This window comes from Protopterus annectens, chromosome 5.part1, assembly GCF_019279795.1.
Source record: "Protopterus annectens isolate FY-2018-M chromosome 5.part1, PAN1.0, whole genome shotgun sequence".
Lineage (NCBI taxonomy): Eukaryota > Metazoa > Chordata > Ceratodontiformes > Protopteridae > Protopterus > Protopterus annectens.
The window spans coordinates 680,418,781-680,438,353 of NC_056736.1; positions in this window are offsets into that span (position 1 = coordinate 680,418,781).

A 19,573-nucleotide genomic window follows, 5' to 3' on the forward strand; every position below is an offset into this window, starting at 1 on the left:
GGGTCAGCAAATAACCATTCTTTATTATGGCATTCCATCGGAAGTAAAGGAGTTTTGCCTAATCCATCGGAAATGAAGGAGTTTTGCCAAAAGGCATCTTAACCTTGTCCGCTCTGTAATATCGAAGAATGGAACCTTGGCTGTAACCCAGGAGAACCAGTTGCTATTGGTGGACCTCATCCACAAGATGTCAGCTGGATAGTTGAGAATGAATGACATGTTTTCAAGGTAGCCACTGACCACGAGGGTGAAGCATTCCTGGCTAGAGGTGTGACCCATGTGACAGACTGGTGAGCTCCAGCCCTGTCAAAAAGATAGGGGAATGCAGCGGCAGCATTGCATTCATTGACACACTTCTCACTGGCATCATTATATGTCATTCATAGAGAATTCTGTTCAGAGCATAACAGAAAAATCCAACGCTTCCATGGATAACAGCTTGACTGAACATGACTCTCACTTCAGCTAGTAATATGGCTATGGACAGCTGTGGGATGGCAAGCAAGTCATTAGAAAGAGAGAAATGAGCTTGATAGCCTGGATGGGAAGGGCAGAAAAAAATAACTAAAGACAAAAAATAAATCTTAACTGTTTTCTTTGTTAACCCTTTGACAATCTGGATAAACTACAATTTTTTGATCACTAATGCATCCAGTATATGTCATGCATCTGTATATCTAATCCAGTCCCTCTGAATGTGATCTTCCAGATAAAAAATATTTTATAGGTTCATAGGCAAGCAGTAGGCTAGATGACTTTGTATGCAATGTTCCAGTTGTTGCATGTGTTGATAAGTATATATTGCCCCAATGAAAATAACTGAGATCATACCATAGATAATGTGAGGGGGCCTATGCATGGGATAAAGCATTAGGCGCTGTCTGTGCCCATTAGTAGTGCAGGGCAGTCTTGGGGTAAAACTTTCTGTTTTCTAGCCATAGATCTAAGTTGCACTTGAATATGCTCAGGGATAAACTTTGTTTTATGTGGATGGGGAGTCTGTTCCACAGCAGTGGTATCTTCTGTGAAATATACCTGTCCAGCTAAACCATTCTGTTGATGTTGCAGAAGAGGTTTAGATCCCTAGACTGAGTATTTCTGATGCCATCTGACTTGCTGATGTGTATTAAATCCAGCAGTAATAGGTTGGTGGATGCCTTGTATACCAGACACAGGTCACATCTTAGCAGTTCGTAGGATACCGAGTATAGTGACAGGACTTTGAGTCATTCCGTGTAGCACCTGTTGTTTAGGCCTCCAGCTGTTGCATGTGTGTAGACAGATACATGTCAAAAGTGGCATTGCATTCAATAATTGCCCTAATGAGGGCTGAATAAAGGGAGATGATGAGATTCCCAGATCTAGATCTAATCCCTTTGTTTATAACAATGGACACATGCTGGTCAAAAGTTAGATCACTCTCCAGATAAGTTCCCAAATCCCAAACAACTAGGTCAACTCTTAGGGACATATTTTCAATGTGGTAGTTCTCTGGAGTAGATAACTTCCTGAAGAATGCAATAATGTATTTTTTGGCATTTACTTTCAGTCCATAAGTTTGGAACCAGTAATTAATTTGGGACAACCCATCCTGCAAGATGACTAAGCCATTTGAGGATTCAATTACCGCTTTTAGCCTGCAGCTATTTGCAAACTTAGTCAGCCAGAGCCATTTGGTATTGGCTTTTACTTCAGAAAATTAGATGCCAAATATCTATTGTATTTTATCTTTATAATATTATTATTATTATTATTGTTATTTATTTTTTAACAAAAAATTCTGTATTAAATTATCAGCTATGACATAGGCAATCATACATCTATATAAATAAAAACAAATCATATCAACAGATTTTTAGGTGCAAACATTATACATCGCTTATAATCTATCCAGTCATTGCCAGTCAAATGTTACATAGCTCGTTCAAATCCTGCCTTCTTTTAAACCTCATTCCTACTCCAAAATATTATTCTGTATTTTTTTTATTTTAATCTGATTTTGCAAATGATATGGAGAATTAAGTATATGTACTATTAATGCACTACTTCATGTGGTACAGAGTTTGATTCCCTTAGCTTTCATTTACCTGCTGTCTGACCTTGAGCACATCACTTTACTGGACAGTGTTTGGGAGCAACTGGGAATCTGGTCTAGGTTCTTCAGTGATCTTCTGGGCTACATGCTACCTGTGAACAAATAGAAATTCTTTTGCTATTATAAATCACTTGCATTAAATATCTTTGCAAACTTCTAATCATGGTGTCAAAGTAACTCTTTCTTATCTGCAAAAATCTGTTTCTAAAAATCTGTATGGACTTTTGCAGTTTCCATCATGTACTACTGTGTTCACACTGGACATAATTATTCTATGTGTGTACTGACTAATTCTAGTAAGTTCCAGTAATGCAATATGCCACAATGTAGAAACAGTGAAAATATAACTGATCCATGTAAGTTTTTTTATACACCAGTTCTGCTCTGTGGTTCAGAATTAATATCATTTTGATAGCAGAACCACATGGTATAGATTTGTTTCAGCTTATCTGTCTGGCCACCCACCTTGATCTTCTGCCAAACTGTTTCCAGGAAATTCTGACAAGAAAATGTTGACAGACTGACTGTACTGGTGATTTTATACAACTTTGTGGTTTGGGGGTTGAGCATAGAACAAATATATGATACACATTTGCCTTTTTACTTTAAATGTTTGGCTCTGAACTTCAAATTATTTCAATTTCAGATAGCTTTTCCTGTTCAATGACTGACCTCTAATCCTGTCAAGAATCCAGAGCAATGTATATTTCAGCAGCTATTTTCACATACTATAAACCACATACTATAAACAAATGCAATTTCCTCTTTACAAGTGGGTTTAGCAATGCCTTCCAAAATTTGTCTTCTATTCACTGTACTGAATGAATTGTAATTTTCTTAATTTTTAGCTGGTTGGGGGCAGGCCCTTGAAAATCATTTTCCAAAGTACTAGTGAAGGGAACCAGATTACACAACCACTGTTACTTTAACATATTTTTGACTATGTAAAACCCACTAACCACAATGCAATGGTAAGTCAGGAATATTAATTAATTAAAATGCCTTGATTAAAGACAAACAGCATGTAATTGCATAGTGAAATAACCAAACCCAGGTCTACAGCATGTAGTTTATGACAATTTACAGCAGGAATCAAATTTGATATGCTGGAAAACTGACAAGAGTGTTCCATCTTTGTATGAGCATATGATCAATGTTTAAATGGTAGTTCTATACAGCATCAGTTACAAAATTGGCCGCTGCTTAGAATGATCAGAGCAAGTGTCAATATAAAATACAATTTGTTTGTTCATCTTTTACTGTAACATTTTACCCATCTAAAACTCTTCTGAACAAGTATGTATTGTCTGAGATAATACATATTCAGACAACTAGAAATACATCTTCTGACAAACAAAACACTTGCAACAATTACTGCTAAAGTATACAGTTTCCCAAACTCTAAAGCTTGTTTTCTTTAACTGTATATGCAAACCCTTTTTTAGCACAGACTGACAGGTGCTAAAAGACAAAACAAAACAAAACAAAAAAAAAACAGGACTACAGCAACAATACATAAATAAATACAATAAGACAAAAACTGTGTAATAGAAAAAGTTACTGTACCAAAAAACATGACTCATTAAATACTACAAGAAACAATTGTTAGCAAGTTTGAATTGGAAGAATATAGGTGTGACAACCACTGTTAAAGTCACTGTATATTTGCACAGCTTTAATCAAGTATAGTGAAGAGATGGACAGCAGAAACTATATGTAGAGGAAAACAGAATACTAAATGAAATGCAAACATCTATCTGTGTATTTATTTATTGTTTGTTTAAGTGGACAGACTCTTGTGGTACTCACTGCTTAAGAAGAATGAAGTCAGAGACTGCGGATCTGATTTTATCTTTGAGTTTAGAGTTCAATAAGGCACTTTTTTCAATCAGTTAGTAGCTGTGGGACCAATATCCACCTAGATTAGGGCTGAAGGGAAGAGTATGGTCATCTGAATAAAATTATTTTGTTAAATCTACAAATATGGCTCTACTGAGCCTGCCCTTATTCATATTTACTAGGATGTTGTCAGTAAATTGCAGTCATGGTGCTCTTTCCTTTGTGGGTTGTACGTAGAGTAAATTTTAAAATCGTTTAGCTAGCGTAGGAAGCACTGAGATGGATCTTACTTCAGAAGGGGAACAGGGCTTGTAGTATTGTGAAGACAATGGTTCCTTGACAGTTTTGTCATCACTGATAAAGATATAGGACTTCAGGAACTGAATCAAATTTTCAGAAGCTGGTTTGCTTTGTTGAGGTTGGTCAAAATTATGGGGTTGGTTTTAGTAATTTTAGCACTTTGGATGTATAGTGGTTAAGGACAGGAGAAGGACATGTGAATGACATGTGAATGACATGTGTATTTTAAGTGGAAGTGGCAACAGGTGTCAATCACACTGTGCATTGCAGAGCAGAACAGTCCAGGCAATGCAACACTGAAGGGTAAGAAGAAGTCACCATTTGGCATTAAACGCTTCTTGGGACAAAATGACTAGGAACTGTAAGAAATGTGATTAAATTGTAGATATTAATGTAAGAAGTAGGCTACGACTTGAGATTGTCCACATATAAGCCACACAGAGAAATCTCATGCTACTTAGCTGGAAGAGGGAGGAGAAGGTGCATTGCAGATGAACAACCTGTCATGAAGACGTATCATGTTAACTAACAAAGGTGGTGGTGGTGGTGGTGGGGGGCAGTACAATAACCTGTACTTGTATTTGTTCTGCAGATTCAAATGAATTATTGTGTATATGTATGCATATGCAGCAGACATAATACAACACCAGATAAATCTACCCAAATCAAAAGAGGTGAGGCAGCAGAGTTTAGTGGTACAGAATATGGCTGGATGCAGATAATGAACTGCTGAAGTTTACTTTGTGCAGATGTTCTGTTGACTTTATCTTTCCATGCTAGGAGACAGGAGGGAAAGCAGAGGTCACAATATCTAAAAGTAAAACCACAAATTTTCAAAAAAAACTAAGAATTATAAGTGGATAGACAAAGGGGTAATAATAATGGAAAAAAACAACACGAAACAGTCCAAGATACATGGCAGTTATAACACAGCATAATAAGGTGTATTTAATGCTATAAAAGTAACAAAATGTGTATGCAGGTGCGTATCTTACTTATCAAGCATGGAAAAGAAATAATCCTTAAAAAATTAATGGCTTATGACAGTATATGCCGCAGTAGATGCAAACAATGGAACATAACAGGGACCATAAGCAATAGCCCCAATGTGATTGAGTGGCCAGTGTCAGTGATCGAAGGGCAAGAAGTAGTTATAGTCAATCAGTCTATACATGTCCACTAGAGGGCAGCCCACATAGCGTGGTGGTCAAAGTTTAGTCGAAAGCTGTGTTTGCACTGAAACCTTCAAAAAATGAAGTGGTTATGAACTGTATAATTAATGCAATGAAACCATCACTTAATAAATGGGAGAAGACACAGATAGAAATTCCTTACTACTCAGGTGAAAGAGGGAAGGGTGAATTAAAATTTGTTTAATTAGGCGTGGGCAGCTATATATAATCCCTCATGTTGAAGCTAGGTTAAAGATAAATTTAACAATAAGTATTAAGTAAACTAATTATGAAAAGGGAGAACAGTAGTTGAGACCCACTAATGCAATACAGAGCAGCAGAAAATTTTGCTGTGCAGATTTGAATGAACAATTGTCTTAATACATGCATGTGCAAAAATGTGACTAAATGTAGTGCTCAGACAAACCAATATTTACAGTTCCAGATTTGGATTATTGTTGGGGAGAAGGAATCAATACCCTTACAACTGATACTATATTAGTCGGGAGGGAGAGACTAGAGGGTTTTTGAACTGACAGTCCTAGCCTTATCTATCTATAACACTGCAAACTTAATTCTGACACATGAAACAATGTCAAGCAATAAATTATTAAATATAAAACTACTGCAGAGTAGCACAGAAGTAAAAGTTTCCATAGAAAAAAATGTTTATTATTGTAGAACTCAGAGGAATACGTGTTTTAAACCAACATGTGATACATAAATTATGATTTTTTTTTTAAACATGCAAATTAAATATTATCTGACACTTAAAAAAACAGTGAGTTTAAAACAGAGAATGCAGGCAACAGATGTGTTCTGTTTATACGACACTTTTGAAATTCCATGCAGAGTTCAAATCATTGGTTACTAACGTATATTTTATCCAGATCTGTGTTTTGCATATTACTCAGCTGTTTGTAAAATTTTTGTTTGTTTTTCAGGTACAGTTTAAAGAAAAGCTGCTGTATAAGCAAAGGGAAGTCTAAAGTTAGCTGATGTCTTTTTTTTAAATAATCGTTTAACAATAGTCATATATCAGGAAGAGTTACAAGGAAACAAAAAATCAGCACAGGATATATTTATTTGTTTGTAAGCTTGTGTTAGGCCGGGCTGGGTTTCTGCTCATATAAGAGACGCAGCAGGTTTGTTTAAAAAAAAACACCATTTGTATGTTGGTTCACACCGCGAGTTGTGGTTGTATTGTTAGTTATAGGATGAATAAAAAGTACAACTACTCCAAAATTTTAAGGAATCTCTACTAATCATTACTCATTGCACACTGCTTGGTATTAACACCACTGTAAGACACTCTGTGTTCTGTACAAAGTCAACACTAAGTTCACGAGTGTTTGGGTGGGAGGGTGGCCTAATGGTTAAGGTGTTTTTGGTCAACACACACAAGGTGGAGGGTTCGATCTACTGAGGGATAAATTGGCTAGCTTTACAATGGTACTCAGTAGAGTTAGTAGTACCTAACTATGAACCTATAAAAAGAAAACTAGTAAAGCCTAAATGAACAGAATAAATATTTTGTTGCATAGCCTTCATTCTTACTTTATTCATGTTATTTTGACTTTTTCTTCTTTATTGTTCTTCTGGAACCAAATAACATGATAAAATGTTATAAAATTAAACAAAATCTTTTCTGTCATGGCAGTCTGGGTAATGGTACAGTACTATAACTCACTATTATGTATGCAGCATCTCTGCTGCCTGGACACCATATTATATCACCTGTGCAAATGCTGGTAAATCATTTAGTATGACAGAGCTGGTCTGAGCATGCAGAGGGATACAGCTCTTCCCTGTAACACTGCTGGCTTGTGTTTGAATACCAGGCTGGTGGAGATGATAGCAAACATGCCCGTGGATGTCGGGAGATGGTGTTGTAGGACACTAGCAACCAGCATGCAGAGGAAAGAGAGGGTAAATGGATATAATAGCTAGATGTAGCAGTAGGCAAGTGACAAACCCTTATATCTGGATAGGAGGTGGAGGAAGGCCTGGCAAGGAGAATAGCTCTGTGTAAAGGGCAGTCTCCATTTTAGCCCAGCAGAGACAGGTGTGCTTAATGTGTGGTCATGAAGGTATATCTGAATGATTAGACCTGTAAATGAAGGTGGAAGGGGGAGGGAGTAAAGGTGACAGAATCAAACAAGGGGGTGATAGACATTTAATCAGTAGGCAGAAACGTAATAGATATGAAAAACAAACTAGAGGGACAAACAAAGGTAATTCAGAGCATCAGTGGGACATCTTACTTTTCAATGCTAGAAGTCTGGATGGGAAGATGTGGGAGCTGTGAGCAGTGATGCAGGGGGAGAGGGTGAACATTGCTGGTACTGCAGAAGTATGGAAATGTCAAGAGGGGCTGGAAGGTGGAGATACCTGGGTATAGGCTGTTTACGAATGACTGTGCCAGGACAGACCTGGGGGATAGAGTAGCAATCTAAGGAGTGCATCAGATATGATGTCAGAGGGAATAAAGGACACCAAAGCAGACTGCAAAGCTTCATATTTCTGAACAAATTTAAAAACAGTATACACATGTGAGAGTGGTGAGAGATTCAAGTGAAACAAAGCAAGAACTATGCCATAAGAAAGATAGAAAGCATGAAGGAAACTCATTTAAACATATAAGAGAAACTGAAAATGATGAATCCTGGCAGAAAATGTGTACCAGATGCAGATGCATGAATACTGAGACAGAGCAGTGCTTAGCACAAAGCAAAATATATCCTACAACAAGAGGGACATTTAGCTTTTGTAAGATTAAATAGTAAAAGGAGTAGCAAATGAGCCTAAACATGGGGAAAATACCTAGAAAACTTACGTTTTGGGGCATGTGAGTAAGTATTCAGACCCAGATGAAGAATGACATTCCAGTGTTAAAATTTACTCCAAATTTACCTCCAAAACCTTTCAGGTTAATCATAAGTCCAATATAGCATCCAGATGCAGTCAGTGTCATCAGTTCAACATCCAGACACAGCAGAATCAGGTTACTATGAATCCAACATAGCACTGAAATGCAGTCAGTCTCTTGAGATCAAGAATTAACACAGCAAATTGTGTCAACATATCTGAAAAAAAATTCAGGTAGCTCATAAAGGATTACAATTAATCAAACAGCAAATATTATCACCATCAAGGATTACAGTTAGTCAAACAGTAAATATCATCACCATCAAGGATTATAGTTAGTCAAACAGTAAATATCATCACCATCAAGGATTACAGTTAGTCAAATGGTAAATATCGTCACCATTGAGGATTGCTGTTAATCAAACAGTAAATATCATCACCATCAAGGATTACAGTTAGTCAAATGGTAAATATCGTCACCATTGAGGATTACAGTTAGTCAAACAGTAAATATCATCACTATTGAGGATTACAGTTAGTCAAACAGTAAATATTATCACCATTGAGTATTACAGTTAGTCAAACAGTAAATATCCTCACCATTGAGGATTACAGTTAGTCAAGCAGTAAATATCATCACCATCAAGGAATGCAGTTAGCCAAACAGTAAATATCATCACCATTGAGGATTACAGTTAGTCAAACAGTAAATATCATGACCATTGAAGATTAAAGTTAGTCACACAGTAAATATTCACCATTGAGGATTACAGTTATTCAAATAGTAAATATCATTACCATTGAGGACTACAGTTAGTCAAACAGTAAATATCATCACCATTGAGGATTACAGTTAGTCAAACAGTAAATATCATGACCATTGAAGATTAAAGTTAGTCAAACAGTAAATATTCACCATTGAAGATTACAGTTATTCAAACAGTAAATATCATCACCATTGAGGATTACAGTTAGTCAAACAGTAAATATCATCACCATTGAGGATTACAGTTAGTCATGACACTTTTATAGCACGCATTGCTCAGAATATCTTATAAACCAGATAAAGGGGCAGCCCAGGAGCCCTATCTGTTAAGTGACTTGCTCAAAGTCTCACAGTAGGCAAATGGAGGTAGGTAAAATCAAACCCTGTACCCTTGACTACAGACAGAAGCTCATCAAGTGGCTAAAGCCTTGATCCATTGCACTGACTGCCAGACTTTCATTAACTGCATGTTTTGATAAATCACTGAGGTTTACAGTCAGTCAATTATACAAGTTATAAGTTTCATAGTTTTTGTTGTTCAGAAAATCCATGTGGCTGCAAAACCTGTTGCTCGGTTAACGTTTTAAGTAAATTGGAGTACTTTGCTGCCATTTATCTCTGATTTTATCTAATATTTACAGCTTGTTACCCATTAACTGGTCTGGCTTCTGAGATGTTATTGAGCTGTTCCCTGCATCCAGGGTAAAGGATTTAATTCCTTCTCCCTTCATTTGTCTACTGAGTAACTCTCTTAACCAAACAGTGCATCCTGGTCACCTCTGAAAATGAACAATTTGTCCAGTACATTTACCTGGTTAACAAATAAGTCAGGAAAAAGGTCAATCCTGAAAAGGGGAACTTTGTCCGGGAGGTTTATTTCATTAACAAATAACATAAGAATTATTTAGAAATTGTCATTCTATCATGTTTTTAAGTATATAAGCTAAACATTTATGGTCAGTAAGCTAAAATACATGTCTAGGTCACAATGTATTTTTTTATCCATTTAAGTACAAACAAACATCTGATTTGCAAGCAGTCATACAAGAGGCTGTAATTGATGGCCCTGTGTGTGTGTGTGTGTGTGTGTGTGTGTGTGTGTGTGTGTGTGTGTGTGTGTGTGTGTGTGCGTGTTTAAAAATACTTGTGTCCTGCATTTCAGAGTAGTTATGGTGTAAAGGAAAGAATTACTCATAGAAAACAGGAGCATCATTACATGAGCCACATTCTTTGGGTATGATCCCTGGTTCCCTTGTTTTGGTGAGTGCTGACAGTGCATTTATTATTGAACTGTGAATGACTTGGACAGCATGAAGCTTAATGTTAATATTTTAAATATGAATGAGTATTTTTTTTTGTTTAGCAAATGGCTCTCAGTATTTTTGCTGTAAAATTTTGAAATAAGTTTTAAATTAAATCCATCCATAACCTAAAAGGAAAGACCCATATTAGTGCCAAACTTGTAGTTAATGATACCACATATACCGAGCCTGTGGACATAGCTAACCTGTTGGCCTACAGGTTCTGTGATATCTTCACTCCCTGTCCCCACCACATCACCACATGTACCCCATGTCATCCTTACCACCTGTCCCCTACCTTATATATCTAAAGAGTAGGTCATACACACACTTTCGAAGGCCAAAAGCACAGCATCTATGTGACATGATAACATCCCAGGCTGCATCCTACATGGGCTCCAACAAGAATTAACAACAACATTGGGTACTCTTTTCAGTCATAGTCTAAGCAATGGCTTCATACCAGCTGAATGGAAAATGGCCAGCTTTATTCCCTTGCACAAAGGTGGTCCTTCCACTGGCCCTCATAACTATATACCTATTAGCTTGACTAGCCTTATCTGCAAGGCCATAGACCGAATCATCTTGGACCTTAAAAACAAAGATAGGAAATTTCCAAACACTTGATCCTACTCAGTTTTGGTTTGTCAAAGGGAGATCATGCCTGTTAAACCTGGTGGACTTTTTCGAGACAGTCAACAAGGCCCTGGAGAAGAGGAAATCTGTGCATGTGGCCTACCTAGACTTAGCCAAGACTTTTGACACTATCCCAACTCAGGCATCATTGACAAAGTCACCCAGCTGGGTATCAACCCTTATATCAATAGATGGGTCACTAACTGGTTCACTCATAGAACACATATAGTCAAAATAGGGGAAGCCACCTCCAACAGCAGACCTGTAACCAGTGGTGTTCAACAGGAATCAGTCCTGGGACCTCTACTATTTGGAATCTATTTCTCCAAAGTACAAGCAAAAATTAAATGCCTGTGGCTGACAAAATTTACTAATGACTGCAAACTGGAAGCGGTCATAGAATCTCCAAATGATGTCAACATCCTACAAGGGGATCTTACACAAACAAATGATTGGTGCCAAACTCATGGTCTTAATCTCAATGAAAAAAAATGTATTATCATCCCTTTTGGTAAGAGTGATGCTCCTGCTAACTACCACATCAGTAGCAACATCCTAAGTATGGACTTACTGGTGAGAGACCTTGGCATACAGGTTAACAACAGCCTTACCTTTAATCACCATGCCTCCACAGTGGTGTATGTATATACAAAGAACCTTTTCAAAATGATTTTTTAATTATGGCAGATATTCTTAATTGATTCATTGTGTTTTAATTAGAATGAGTAATTCATTGGATGAGGTAGAATTTAAATAAGATGAGATGGTTGGTTACAACAACCTTACCTTTGATCACCATGCGTCCACAGTGGTAAGAAGGGCATTCTGTATTACTCATCTCATAAGTAAGGGCATTGCCTCCAGAAAAAAAAAGTTATAACCTCCCTGTACTCTTCCCTCATCAGGCCAATAACTGAGTACAATGCCCCTTTTGTTATGTACCTTTCCAGGCACCTGCAGCAATGGGAGAAATTGCAAGGGTTCCTTACAAGGAAATTCAAGTTCTTCAGCATCTGTCTTATGTAGATCATCTGAAATCACTCCCAGACTACTCAGAGGCGATCTCTGCCTTGCATACAAGGTGATCTCTGACTCAGCTTTATTGGAAATGCTGCACATCTGTAAGTCAAATGGCACGCGGGTTACTCATTCTGAAGACCCCAACCTGGTATGTGACATTAATAAAATCTGCTGGAGGGACAGATGTGTCTCCCAGAGGTTAGCATACCTTTGGAACAGACTCCCATTTCATGTCAAACAGAGTACCTTATTGACCCTCTTCAAATGTAATTGGGGCGATTGGATGGGTAACCATAAATTCACCCCGTGGGTTCTGCCTGTGTTCCTCTAGGACAGGGGCAATAGGTGCTGATCATGGAAATAAGGGTAAAACTTGACTAGGCTTGTAAAGGCCCTAGGGCCATTAGCCTAGTAACGTCCTATGATGCTATGATGCAAATTTCTGATCAGTGCAAAACAGGTATAACTTACTATTCTTGAATTTTTATGAGATTATTTTTCTCTTTTTACTGAGGAATATTTTCTCTTTTTACTGAGGAACAGGTGTCTTTGTGCAATTAGTGACTCGATTTGTTACACTGTAGCAAGTTAACACTTCATTCAAACAAAAATCCTTGACCACATTGAATTTTGTTATTCTCTGTATTGTACATTTTGTGGCATTCATTGTTTGTTTTCGTAGGGAGATATAGAAAAATGGACTTTTATATTTAGCAGTTTGACAAACGGTTTGTGGATGATTTTTTGGCCTTTAGATGTACATTTCTAGGGGCGGCCACAGTGGTGCAGCGGTTAGCATTGCCACCTCACAGCAAGAGGTTCTCCAGTTTGATTCTTGGCTGGGTCAGAGTCTGCATGTCCTCCCTGTGGTCATGTGGGTTTCCTCCGGGTCCTCCGGTTTTCTCCCACATTCCAAAGACATGCAGTAGGTGGATTGGACACTCTAAATTCACCCTAGGTGTGAGTGTGTGTGTGTGTGTGTATCCCTTCTGTGGAAGGTTGGGTGCCGGGCTGGCAACTTGACACTGTAAAACTCCACTGCCGATCATGAACAGACAGATGATCCGCTGTGGCAATCCCTAACCAGGAAAAGCTGAAAGAAGAAGAAGAAGATGTACATTTCCACCCAGTTAGCATGTGTGCTCCCATTGTGGACCAGACTACATCCAAGTAAGATAAAAGCTACGACTGAACTACCAAGTGCAGCTAATGTCATGGAACTCCAACAACTACCAGGCATAGTAAACTAACTTGAGGCAAATTCAGGCCAGAAGAGCCAATGGTGTTCATCTTCTAACAACATTTCTAAAGAAATCTACATCATGGCCATAGGGTGATGCTTAAGAACAGGCATTTAAAAAGATCAGGTGGTGAATTTAATAAAGCCTACACAGTCTTTTTTTACCATGTAGGCATTGTGCCATGCTGCTTACATGAAAGTAAGCAGGTTTGCGATGCAGTAAGCACTGCTGAGCGGCTCCTCTGCACGTGCCAGCACAGGAAGTTCTGTGGCATGCAAATCATCTCATAAGCAGGTGAATCTCATGCAAATGAGGCAGGTAGAGTGATCCAGAAAGTAGATAGGCAGCCCTTCAGACCCTGTGTCATAGTGTGCATGTAAAATTGCCATGTAAAGACTGTACACAGACAAAAGGGGCTATAAAAATGTAAGTAGATAGACAGAAATGGCATGATATGAGTGAAACTAACCTCTGTGTGTTCCAAAAGTTACAGTAAATATGGTAAAGTAAAATTTGTTTTAATAATCTTGGCATGTTTGCATGGCATGCCACAGTGCGCAAACATGCCTTATATATATAAAAAAAAAAAAATTGGAAAAATCAAACATTAATATCATGAGACAGAAATGTATTACAAGACCCTGTGTGAAGTATCAACAATGGTGCATTGGTGCTTTTGCTAACGTGGTAGGGCTTCGAAGTGTGTAGTATTGAGGTTGTGAGCATGGATCCCTATGCAAATGAGTTGGAGTTACTTAATAGCAGAATGAGGTAATCGTGTCAGCAGATCCCCTCTGTGTAGGCAGAGAACCATGTTGGTGTCCACAGAGGAGGTAGCTGACATCAGAAGAGGGTGTGTCCACTAACATCTGACCTGATTGGAGCATAGCTGCTCCTATTTGTGTGGCGTGCCGCAATACTGAACATGCAAGTCTGGGAGGGGTATGCACTGACTGCTAAACATTGTTTACCTACTGGGCGCGCATTTGTGAGGTGCACCACAGTGCTCAGTGTATCTAAAAGGTCAATGATGTATTAAGTAGTGTTGATGCTTAACTTAAACTAGGGCCATTAAATGATGTTAATGATATACTAGGCAGATGCACTGCATCACAGGTAGCCAATCACACAGTCAGCAACTACAATCTCATTTCTTCCCAAACTCTGCACCATTGGAGTACAGACTTGGGAATTTTAACTGAAAGAATGCTAGGGGCTGCTGCAGGTCTGCTACATTTATATTTGTTAGGTGCTGAGGTCAGTGCTGTTGCTGCTGACAATAGACCTAGGCAGAGAAGGAGAAGAGTGTTCAGGCCCAGGGTAACCTTCCAGGAGCTACATGAGCTGGAGATTGTAGAGTGCTACAGGGTGAACAGGGACATACTACAAGAACTCACTGAGTTTTGCTGTCCTCAACTCAGGCCCAGAGCCAACAGAGTGGAACCCATCCCAGTGGAAGCAAAGGTATATGTAGCACTTAGGATAATAGTTACAGGTACCTTCCAAAGACAAACTGGGGCCATGATGCGGATCTCACAGGCATCATCATCCAGGGTACTCCACCAGTTTCTGGATGCCATGCTACCACATGCCAGTAAGCACATATGTTTTCCCCTCACCCCTGAGGTGAGGGCCAGCAATATGCAACACTTCTACCATGTAGCATATTACCCTGAGGTACTGGGTTCCATAGATTGCAGTCATGTACACATCAAGTCACCACCCGGTGAGGAGCATAGAATCTACATTAACTGCAAGGGGTACCACTCCATCAACTGCCAGGTTGTGTGCAATGTCCAGGGCATTATCATGCATGTGTGGCTGGCAGCCCGGCAGCTATCACAACTCCCATATGTGGCATGCATCACAGCTGCACCAGATGTTTTCTAGGGAGGACATCCCACATGGCCATTTAGTGGGGGATGCTGGCTATGCACAGGAACTGTGGATGATGACACCCATAAAAAATGCACACACACACTCACAGAAGAATGCCATAATGAGGCACACGCACAAACTAGGAACATCATAGAGCATGTATTTGGGTTGCTGAAATCACGGCTCTGGTGCCACGATATATCTGGTGGAGCCTTGCAGTACTCTCCAGCACATGTGCACATATACTCATGGTATGCGCCATGCTACAAAACATGATCTTGCGGAAGCAGCTTCAGCAAGATCAGCATGGGGAAGGGATACACAGCCCCCACCAGTGCCTAGGTCACCACAGCCGCACTCATAGAGGACTCAGAGGAGGAGCCCCCTGTTGATGTCCCTGTAGGAAGATGTAGGCACGCTTTGTATGCCCTAGCATTGGCTAAGAGACAATGCATAGCATATTCACTGACAATCTAGGGCCCCATGGACTGACACCTTACTCCCACTCTCATGCATATTATAAAACACCTGATGCTAGGTAACCCACACAAACTGTACCTATCCATGTATTGGCTGTGTACCGCTTGCATCACACAGACTCAGCCCTAAACTACAGGTCTGTAAACTGCTGCATTCTCAAGGTAAGTCTCTAACCTACACACTAATTGTAAGGATTACTATAATAAGATATCATATGCATGGATCTGCTGCTGTTATGCAAGGAAATATAGTGGGATATTTGGTCAGATTTAACTTCAACATCGGATAACTGATACCCAGTCCAATAGCATGTGTTCCTTAATATTCACTAGGCCTCATGGTTAGAATATTCATGACATCAGGCAAGGGAAATGTTAAACTGTGGGAGCACATGATATTTGGACTACTGTCTACCTAAGATGATCATGTGCTGTTGTTCCCCCACCCCAACACAGCAGTGTACCCATATAACCACTTTAACAGAAAATCAGCTATGGTATATCAGTAGAGCAAGCAATCTGAGGGCTGCAACATAGATATTGCTCACAAATTGTATGTCTCTCCTCATGTAGGATAGCAATGTACATATGTATGCTGTTGATTGTGTGATGGATGACTCCTCTCTGTCTAGCGACCCGTGTGGCTCAGTGTACAAGGGAAGCTAACATGGGTGATAGTGTTGATGGTAGTAATCTGGAATTACTCACATCTTTTGCATGTGAGGTAGTAGTATGTTAGTGTTTTCACAGAATGTCATACCTCCCAACCTCTTGGTGCAAGAAATCAGGACAAAACCAGAAAGATTGGGGGGACAAAGGCCCAAACATAGGACAGATTTTAAATACTGGTCACATTACCCTAGACAGTTGCTAAAATTAAAGGTGTTGCAGTATTACATATTTTCTGAAGGATATAAAGTCTGACACACAATTTTTTGACTGTAGTTAGTAGAATGTGTTGATGTTAACATTCAATAAAACACCAGAAATCCACAAATGTGTGAGGAACAGTCCAAAAATATGAGGCAAAACTCTGGAGATTTCTGTGAAAATCAGGACAGTTGAGAGGTATGCAGACTGTCAGTCTGTTGGTGGTGTAACATTACCAACCTCAGTTACATATTAAGTACAGCAGACAACTGGGGAATGGTGTAGACATTTTGAGTGAAGGGCAGTACTCTAGAAGCAGGGGAAGATGTTAATGTCTGTAACATACAAAGTCCTGGACTGGAATACAGGTAGGTGGGGCCTGGAGTCACATTATAAATACTGATAGTCTCACTGGGCATGCTTTAATAAAAATGAGCACAATTCTGTTGCCCCTTCATTGAAATGACCTGTTAAGTATAAATGTCTATACATACAGACATACACGCATATGTCTGTCAGTATCTCTCTGTCACATGCATAGTATATCTATCGCTATGTAGTGTCAAATAGGTATATACTGATATCCTACGACAACCTTCAACAAAGGAACACCTGCCATGCATGTCGGCAATGTCTAACTGTGAGGTGATAAAGCTACGCGTGCACCACCACTGTATATATATATATATATATATATATATATATATATATATATATATATATATATATATATATATAGCTATATATTAAAATGATACATAGACTCCCCCATATATCTACATAACACATATACATATCACACACACACACACACACACACACACACACACACACACACACACACACACACACACACACACACACACCCCTACATTTATATATATATACCCCTGTTATATACAGAAATATGTGTGCGGATGTCTGGTAGGAATTCTAATCTCCCTCTACCCAACATGGTGCATGTGTATATCCATATAGCATACGTATGATAACCTTTGATGTAGTTAGGGTTTTAGATCATTTTATTTGTAGAAGGTGATGTGGCACCCCCAAATGACTGACCACAACAAGACTTGCTGATATCAACAAGCATTATATGTTCTAAACTGATAGTACTAGTAGACATGAGTTGTGTTGCGTGCATCGGGTACTGGTATCTCTAATGTGTACCAGTACATAGGTAAGTTTCTAATCTACATACAGCCCAGCCAACTTGCACTATGTATTTGCCTTGGCATGTCCTATATGAAGTGAGTGGAAGTGGTGCCAGCCTGAATGTGGCCATGTTTGAGTGTGAGGCTGTTACAGCAGTATACATCATGTTTTGGAGCCATAGGACATGTAAACATAACTAGCATAATGACCATACAGCCCTCACAATAAGAGACATCTGTATACCCCTCGGTACAGGACCAGCACATATTGCCCCAGTCCAAGAGGGACTCAGGCAGATGTAGTGTATTGAGATGATGGCCGCACAGCCAGTCAAACAGATGGCATGTGTTGAGGTGCACTGAGGTGCTCTGTGTACCATTAGGCATGGTCTGTTTCAAGGGTGTGCTTATGCCTGCTAAACAAATGTTTCCTACAAGCATATAGTACTAACATCACATAGAAGGTTAATGTCCTTTCAGTGAGTCATACATCTACTATGCTCCCTACAGATGGGCACCACATACACTCCAGCAGGGTCACACCTTGCCCTGTAGCAGACCTTGTCACAAATTATAAATGCATGAGTACACTGACCACCTCCATTGTCTTTGTTAGACTGTCATATAGATGTGAACCTAAGGTGCTATGCACATATACTGCTGTACCTTGCTGAAGTCATATTTCTGCTGTGCTGCCATGCCATGCAGTGGTGGTTCACTGCTGCTGTGTGTCCATAGGTTATCCCCTGAGACACCTGCAACAGAAATATACACAGGTCTGTGACATACCTGTCATTGTGTAACAATACCACCAGTGCAACATTATACAACATAAGGTCCACAAAAGTATGTTGCATACTCATGACACATGCCAGCATACAGTGTATGTTGGTGACCACTACAAGTGGCATGGCAAAACAATACTGCATTACACAAGTACATGTCAAGTGATATAGTCACTCTGTGCAGCTGACACATAGCTTCATTTCCCTGCATTGATCGGAAGGATAACTGGGATGTGGCACAGGTATCATCACTTGCACAGGGTGTTGTGTGGGGGGTGCTGGAGGCCAAGGCTGGTCCAAATGGTGGACAGCATGTGAGTGAGTCAGGAAGGGAGTGGGTTAGATGGACCATGGTGAGGAGCCATGTGTGTCTGTAGGTGACTCGTGTTGTGCAGCACTGCAAGGCTACAGTTAAACTATTCCAGGTGCCAGAAAGTCTGCTCTTCAAATGTTCTCTTAGAACTAGCTGGTTTCTCAGTAGTAGCACTAAAATCTGAACCCCTGTGACTAGCACTTGCTCTAGAACCTGCTGGAAAGCACTAGGAAGCCTGAAACTGATGCAAGCACTCAACACTCCTTGTCAATAAGGAGAAATTAATCATAGGCACTAAACAGCCTATAATTTCAAAGTACCTTGCAAAGGTAAGGGAAAACAGCTGTTATACTTTACAAAAAAAACACCTAAACAGGCATGTCCAAGGGTCAGCTTTTGGTGATTTCTCCTGTCCACTTGATGAATCTGGGCATACTGAGGCAATGCAGCAACTGCCTCATGTACACAGACAACCCTCTCCTCCTACCACCCAACACTACAACCTGCGAGAGATGCACTTACATAGCCAAACTGGAAGCAAAGCTCTCTCCAGCCAAGATTGTGCTAGACAGTCAAGAGAAGAAGGTTAACACCTGCACTACACCTCAAACAACTCATAGCCCTTCAAAACCTACACCATCAACACCCACAAATAGCAACACTAAACCCACATATGCGGAGGCCCTTAACATTAACCTGCCCAAGCAACAAGGACCTCCGAAGCTGAAACGCAAACAGACGCCAGTCACAACCAAAGTGACACATAGCTCACAACACCAGTGTGCCACCCAACAACAGCCCCTAAGGCAAATCAATGAACCCAACACTTTAGTCATAGGTGACTCTATAGTCAGGC